Source organism: Seriola lalandi, unplaced genomic scaffold (genome assembly GCF_002814215.2).
Source record: "Seriola lalandi dorsalis isolate HSWRI2012SDOR001 ecotype SW California unplaced genomic scaffold, Sedor1 jcf7180002054968, whole genome shotgun sequence".
NCBI lineage: Eukaryota > Metazoa > Chordata > Actinopteri > Carangiformes > Carangidae > Seriola > Seriola lalandi.
In genome coordinates, this window is record NW_019525519.1 from 712,837 (window position 1) to 720,664 (window position 7,828).

The window sequence follows — 7,828 nt, forward strand, 5'->3', positions numbered from 1 at the left end:
GGGGGGTAATGAACCCTGGGGTCCTGTGCTGGCCCAGTAATGGCCCAGTTTTATCATCCTACGACTTCCTGTAGCCTCCTCTCCTGGGAAGGCCTGCTGGAGCTCTGCTGGAAGCCCTCTGATAAAAACCCTGGCTAATGTTCACATGCTGCTGGGAACGAGAGAGAGAGAGAGAGAGAGAGAAAGACAGAAAGTAGAAACAGTGAGGGCAAGAAAAGACAGAGTAGAGGCAGTTTTAACTATCATGAAAACAGAAATGATCTAACATGCCACCACTGGCTTCACCTCTTAACATGCTCAAAATGATTGATAAAATGCAGCATTAGGTGGGGGTGACACAGCCCCATGAAAGCACATGTGTCACATGTGGGCAGCTGAAAGACAGTGGAAAAGAGACCAGAGTGTAAGAGTGCGCAGATGAGGGGAGGGAAGATTGTTATTTTGGTGTTTTTGGCCCCAGATGAGAGTAGGTCCAGTCAGAGGATAGGCATGCTGGACGCCAGGCATGAAAAAACCATGGGAGCAAGGACCAGGAAGAAGAGCAATGATGATCACACAGCCTCATATGATCCCAGGGTACCACGCTGGTTTCCTGTGTTGGGAAACAAAAAGACTGACAAAGAGATTTAGAAATGGGTAGGAGGTGAAGGAAAAGGTACAGCAAAGAGTAATGAGTTGAGGAATGTATCAGTGGTAATCAAGCTGAAAGACATGGAAACTTACTGGAGATTGCAGCAAAGAGAGGAGGAAGGGGAAAGACACAGGAGATGAACTGATAAGCACTCAGCAGGACATAGAGAGCTGCGTATGTATGTGTATGTGTTATGAGTGACCTTACGCTGACAGAGGTTGAAAAAGTCTCCAGTATGTCATGGCACATGAGTAAATCTTGTGGCAGATTCTCAGTTTGTGGATGTCTATGTGACATTTTCTCACGTGTCTGAGGAGTATCTGCTTTTCTTTAAGATGAACTGCTGTCATACAATACATCATATTCCTTTATAACTATGCTGTAAATTTGAGTTCTCACATTCACATAACTCTGTATCTAGCCCTCAATAAATCAGACCTCAGTGGCCTGTTTCTGCCCACTCACATTAATCTGTTGCAGATTCCGGATGCTGCCATTAGACAAAGTCACATACAAATGCATCTGGCAGCAAAGTTTTTCATGTGCAGGCAAACTGTCATTATGTGACTGTTTAAGCACTAATTCCATGCTGGGCTGTTTCCTTGTTTTGTACTTCTTATGTTAATGTAATTCTTTGACCTCTTCTTCTCTGGCCAGAATCCTTTGTGTTAAAACCCACTGGATAAGGTCATAATACATTATGTAGGCTTTAAGGAGCAATCAGTAATATGTTACTGGCTCTTACCCAAAATCTCCACTGATGCCATGTGTTCTGAGCTTTCTAAACAGGTACATCCTGTGAATGTTCACATTCTCAAGGGCCCTGAACTTTGCACCACATGGTCCGCATTCAACAGGTAAAAGCACTTGTGATGTAGCTAACATTAGCCACATAACAACTAGTTAAAAGTTGCTTGTTGCTTGTGTACGTATTGTGCTGGAGGGTAAAATGTTGAGTAATAGTTTTGTCAGCATTGCCTAAGTAAGGCTTCCATGAGTCTAACAGTGTAAGTGCTATCAAAATCTTTTTTTCTTTTTTTTTTTAAGCTTAGAATATGAACAGAAAGCCCCAGGGAGAGAGTGATGGGAAAATACTGTACATTGTCTTAATGGGATTAGTGGAACAGAGGCTAACATAAAAAAAGGGGATGGTATCTGGCTCTCTGCAACATGTTTCATAATGTTGAACGATATTTTATTCGAGAAGAGATAAAAGGCTTTCTTGATGTCCGGCACAGGAAGAGTGGTTTCTCCACAGTGCCGTCTGGGTGGGGCTGATGCACAATGTTGAATGAATTCCATTAGGGTCTAAATTACCTTTAATAATAAAACAACAGGCAATTACTGGGGCGCCATTAGCATGGTATTGAGGTGTTTGCTCGTGCGTGTGGCGCGGGCCGAACATATGGTTCGGCTCACAGCGAGCCCGCCGTTATAAAGCTAACATTGTCATGACTGATGTATGGTGGCGCGGTAGTGGGCTCTGAAAGATCCATTTGTCTTCTCAATTAAAGCTGAGGGGGGGAAGAGAGGAACGGGTTATGGGGGCAGGGAGGTTAGGGGGCTACCCCCTGTGCGGTCCGCACTTAGGACCATATGGTAGGGGTGAAGCTGTGTGTATTTGTGTGTTTGTAAGAGAAAAAGAGAGAGAGACTGAACAAGTGCGTGTCGGACAGTTGGATGCAGGCCAGATGAAGCCTGGGAGTTGTTTTGGCAGCTCCTTTTCACCTAAATGCCCCTACTCTCCCACTTTACTCCCTTCTCCCATATCTTCTCCCTGCCGTATTCCCCACCCCTCTCCATTTTGCCATGTAGTCAGGAATCTCTTCCCTGGGGCAGAGGCCACTTTAATGTGGGAAGCCTAGCAAAGGCAATCAGAGACCCAGACTCTTCTACGCCATATATACACACACACACACACACACACACACACACGCGTACACTTACACTTAAACATAGACACACACTCTGAGTTGTCTCTTATCTGACTTGACAACATGGCATGCGTGTTCTCCATTTCCCTCCATGATCTAACACTGTCTCACCACCAAGCACTACAACCTAGATAAGACCAAATGAGCGAGAAGGGGGAAGAGGGGGCTATTATTGCAAGGCTTAAAACTCCACAAATCAGTTTTTTTTATCCATGAGGGTATAGTTTTCAACAATTAGTTAAATAATTATACTATCTACAAAGACATTCTTTGATGCTTGTCAGCTCATCCGGTTCATACATGATGTTTTTCATCTTATTTTATCTGACAAATTAACTTAAATACAGCACCATTTAGGATGGACTGTTCTCCTTTTGGGGGTGTATTAATCGGGGTAGCTGATGAATCAGATGCTGTGGCTTTCTGTCTGAGCTGGGAAACTCAGTTTGCTCACCCCACTGATTGCTTCACCTCCCCACAAACATTAGTAGCTTCACAATGGTTTGGCAAAAACGACTCATACAGTATCTGTGTGTAAAGCCATAAGTTCATTCGCATTGCAGTTCACCTAGGCACTAATGATAATGCATTGTTTACGTTATCAGACTGCAATGTGTTGAGTGATTGCTATTCATTTTTCTTACTATAAGACACATATGAGATTAATAATAAATACTGATACAAACTATCACACTGTTTTATATGATATGGTTGATTGCCTCCACCAGGGACTGTACGGACATAAGAAAACACTCACCCAAACCAAATCTCTCTCTGTCTGTCATTCAGGGCCTGAGGTGGTCTGTACTAAACAACCACTGAGACTAAACAACGCTTTGTAATGTGTCAATTGTTATGTGAAGTGGCCTTTCATTAGCAAAAGCATGGAGGGTCTTACACTCATGCCTTGGTAATTTTATACATAAAAGGTATGTTGTGTGTAGAACAAAATGTACAAACTCTGTAAACACCTGAAAAGCATGTAATACAACACATGTAGGGAAATCATGTATTGACGCTGAACGGACACTAAAATCATGCATACTTTCAAGCATACGAATGTTTTTCTATGTATTTTTTTGTATATGTGTGAATGTTTGTGCGTGAGACAGGGAGATAGAGACAGACCTGGGAACATGTGAGGCAGTGGTGGAAGATGTATTTGGATACACCATGTAAGGAAAATTAGCAATATTGAAAAGAGAATTGTTCCTTTAAAGTATTGCCTTTACAGGAGCACAGAAGTATTAACAAAAGTAAGTTTTCTTTATGTAGAATGACTACTAACAAAGTATTCATATTTTATAAGTAACCGTTTAATGCCGTATCCGTAGCTATAGTAACCAATCATATTTTAGACACTGACCACATTTTCTATGTAAAAATTTATTTTAATATGCAACATAACTACTTACTATGACTATCAATATACCACTGGGATCCAAAAGTCAGAGACCATTTGGTCCCCACTGCATTACATAGTGGAGTGGAAACATAAAATGGAATTACTCAATGAAAGTAAAGGTACATCAAAACTATACTCAAGAGTACTTGAGTTACTTCCCACCACTGCACTGGACACACCCCTCATGGTTAGCATGTGGAATACATACAACATTAACAAAGCTATACATACAAAAAAAATCAGATAAAAAAATGAACTGCCTCTGATCCAAAATCAGATTTTCCCCTTTTTATTCTTAATGATAAACACACTAAAAAGAAGGATATCACTAGTGACTGGATTCCAAAGACAGTTTCAAGTATGAACGCACAGACTGGCTGCGCTAATGCTACTGAGAAATCATAATAAAGGCAGTATTGTTCTGAAACTTCTTATCCCGTCCAACAGCTCCTAATTGGCCCTTCTCATTATCCTGCCTCAGTGGTACACTGTTGGTGGTATGCAGTGAAATGGAATAGCACTTCTAAGGGGCACAGGGGAAGTGCACTACATGCTCTGTGTGTGATGCTTTTTAATTCAAGGTCTCATCCAATTCCCTGTTGCTGCTTGTGCTGGAACATCTGGAGCAGGCGTTAGCCCTCCGTCTGTGTGTCTAATAACTGCTGGCACAGAATACAGATCCAAACAGAGCTCATTGGTTGTCTTTGAGGCTGTATTCCTCCTAGTAGGCTTGGTGATCTTTTATGGAGTTGAAGACATACCTGTTACGAACGGAGAGTACACAACACCTTCATTCACCTTATTTCAACTCATGCAGCTGCCACAGACCAGACACTCCTCAGCTGCCAGTGTTGCGGATACAAATCTGCCTAAAAAAAATTGTGGAACATGTGCTAAAGAAGGATGGTATGAGCTAAGATAAGTCAACACATGACACTGTAGCAACTTGAACGCCATGTGGGTTGACGTGGCTTTGGAGTTAACCTCCTCTAACAAGGCGCTGGCCGCATTTCCTTTTGTATTTATTGTGAAAATGTATAATAACTTAAGTGAGCGGTTTACGGTGGAAATGGTTTGTGCGTGGTGCTCTCGTGTGAAACTGAATCCTCTGCTGCATTATGGAAATGTGAGGCTCGGAGCGAGTGCAAAGCAAACTGAGGCGGCTCTAATAGTGTGGTGCACTCTAATGAAATCAGCAACCCCAGGCCTCAGGAATGAGATCCATGCATGGCTTTTCATTCCCTGCATCCTCACCCAAGCCGTCTTTTCAATTGGGCGTTCCAGCGCTGGTTTTAAAGGAGAGGAGGCCTCTTGTCTCATCTGGCTAAAAGGATGGAAGACTATCTTGGAATCAGCAGCACTTTAGTATTTTGGAGGCACTGTATTTCCTGCTTAGGTCAGATTGAGAACAGAGGAGGAAGAAATGTATAGTGCACTGAATCCTAAGCTACTGTCATTGTGTACTTAACACACAGACTGGGCGGGAGTAAAAGACAATGCCAAGAGTCGTAATTTGAACTTTATATGGATCGTCTGATGAGAAACAGGACAGAATGACAGAAAAAAGGTCTCTGGTCAGATGCTTGTCTCTGTCTTTCTTTTCTGTCTCACCACAGTGGCAACTCTCTCTAAACACAGACTGTCATCTTTTAGGCTGCTGTGTCAAAATGCAACATGTTGCTTTCTCTGCACTAGAATGAAATCATTTCTTATATTAACGTTGTGTTATTTTAAGCAAAGTCCTGAAATGGATTTATCAAGCCAATTTTAGAATCTGTGTTGAATCTTTATTAATAAAACAAACCTAAAAGCTTCTCTTCAACTCCTTTACATAACCAGGTCTTGCATTTGAGTGACTGGTTGATGTATCAAGGTTTGAGCAGCTTAAATGAGGAGTCAAACCCTTTTAGGGAGGTGAATTGGCGATGTAAGAAACACCCACGCAGCCCCACAGACGGAGGAACCCTTAGGAAGTTCTGGGTTAATTAGATTTGTCCTACAACGCAGCGCAGCCCATTCCACTTCAAATATTTATGGATCACGCGTCAGGAAAACAGACATTTGAGACCTCTCTGAGAGCTGACTAACATGAATTCTCATCGTACTGTGCTGCTCGCCAAGCCGCTTGCAGACACACTCTCACACACCATAAAGGCAGAAACACACACAACACAAACAGTAGACTGGAATTAAAGTACTTGAACACTCACCCACATAAGCACCAATCCACTCTCCGACCGTAATGAGTGCAAAGGAATTTGGGTACATTTAGATTTAATGGCTGTGATTCATAATCTATCTTCGCTCAGAAGAGCGTGCGCGTGTAAAGAAAAACTCAAAGATGGAAACTTTGAAATTTTATCTGTTTACCTTGATATTGAAGTGACGTGTGGTATATGTTGTAACCTTGAATTTACTTTCAACATCTTTTTAAATGCATGTTAACTCCCCATAATTTCTGATTGTTACGTCCAATCCTTGAATGTGTTTATATGCCTACATATGCGTGTTTGCTGCGTCACATGCTCACGTATGTGTTTGTGTCTTTTCCAAAGGGCAACTGGATGAATAACACTTAAAGGTTGGATAGTAAAGTTTTTTGCTCTAGTACATGACATATGTGGTCCCAACAGCTGCTTATACAGCAACCTGGGAGGAAAGTCTGTCATTGCTTTGCATGCATGAGTATGTGTGTGTCTTTGGCAGTGTGTGTCTGTGTGTGTTGATTTGTGAATGACAGTGCGGCGTGATAAGAACTCCCTGCCGACCGCTCTTCTCTGTGTGATGGGTCACAGAAGACCTCTGATTCTCTGTGACCCCATCCAACACTTGAGGGACACTCTCTGGTTTCTGTTTCCCCAGACCTCTGCCTTAACAACTGTCACTACACACACACACACACACACACACACACACACACACACACGCACACACACGCACACACGCATACACACATACCTTTAAATAGCCCTGTCAAACCAATGCTCGATGCTCTCTATTATGAGGGACACAGACAAGCCTCACTAAAAGAGAGATTAGGGAAAAGAGAAAGTGAGAGAAAAAGGGAAAAAAAAGGAGAGACAACAAGAGAAACAAAGAGAAAGTGAGAAAAAGAAAAAGACCAAGACTCAGAGAGGAAAGAGAGGGAGAGACAGAGCAGTCTTGAAGGCAGCCAGACGCCTGTTTGCAGCCTGAGAACAGGCCTGTCCGACTATCTCTCTTTGTCCTTTACAGCTCTACAAGGACTGGGAGACATTTTATAGTAGCAATCACTCAGATCCCCTTGGCTTTTATTCCATCTCTGGATGCCTCAGGATTGTATTCCATTACTGTTTCTATATATAGGTAAAGGAAAAACTTGGACACATGAGAAAAACCAGCAATTAACAAATTCCTCTCTAAAAAATTAAGTATAGAAAAAAAGAGAATAGCAATTCATTATTTTCTTCATAGATCTGTAAATCAGAAACTGAAATCACTGAAAATAACCACAGGAAATCACAGAAAATCTCCCCGAGTGAAATCCTCTCTCTAGGGGAAGGTGTTTCCACATTATGGTGACACAGACCTTGTATGATGGTAAATGCTTGTCTCTGTTTGATATGGAGTGACACAACAGTTCTTTTGTGCAGTAGTGAGATCTGATGTCGACTAGAGTGTTATGCTGCTATTTGATCCAGAGAATGAATGTTGTTTCTGTCCCAGAGGGGGGAGTGGGGGTGGGGGGTGGCAGGGGCACTGCTTTTCATTGAGCCCGCTGTGTCTGCTCAGGACCACACAGCCATGGAGTCTGGGACCCTGGGACTCCAAATTATTAGATATAAGGGGTCTGTGAGATTCTGCTTCGTGTACCCCCCC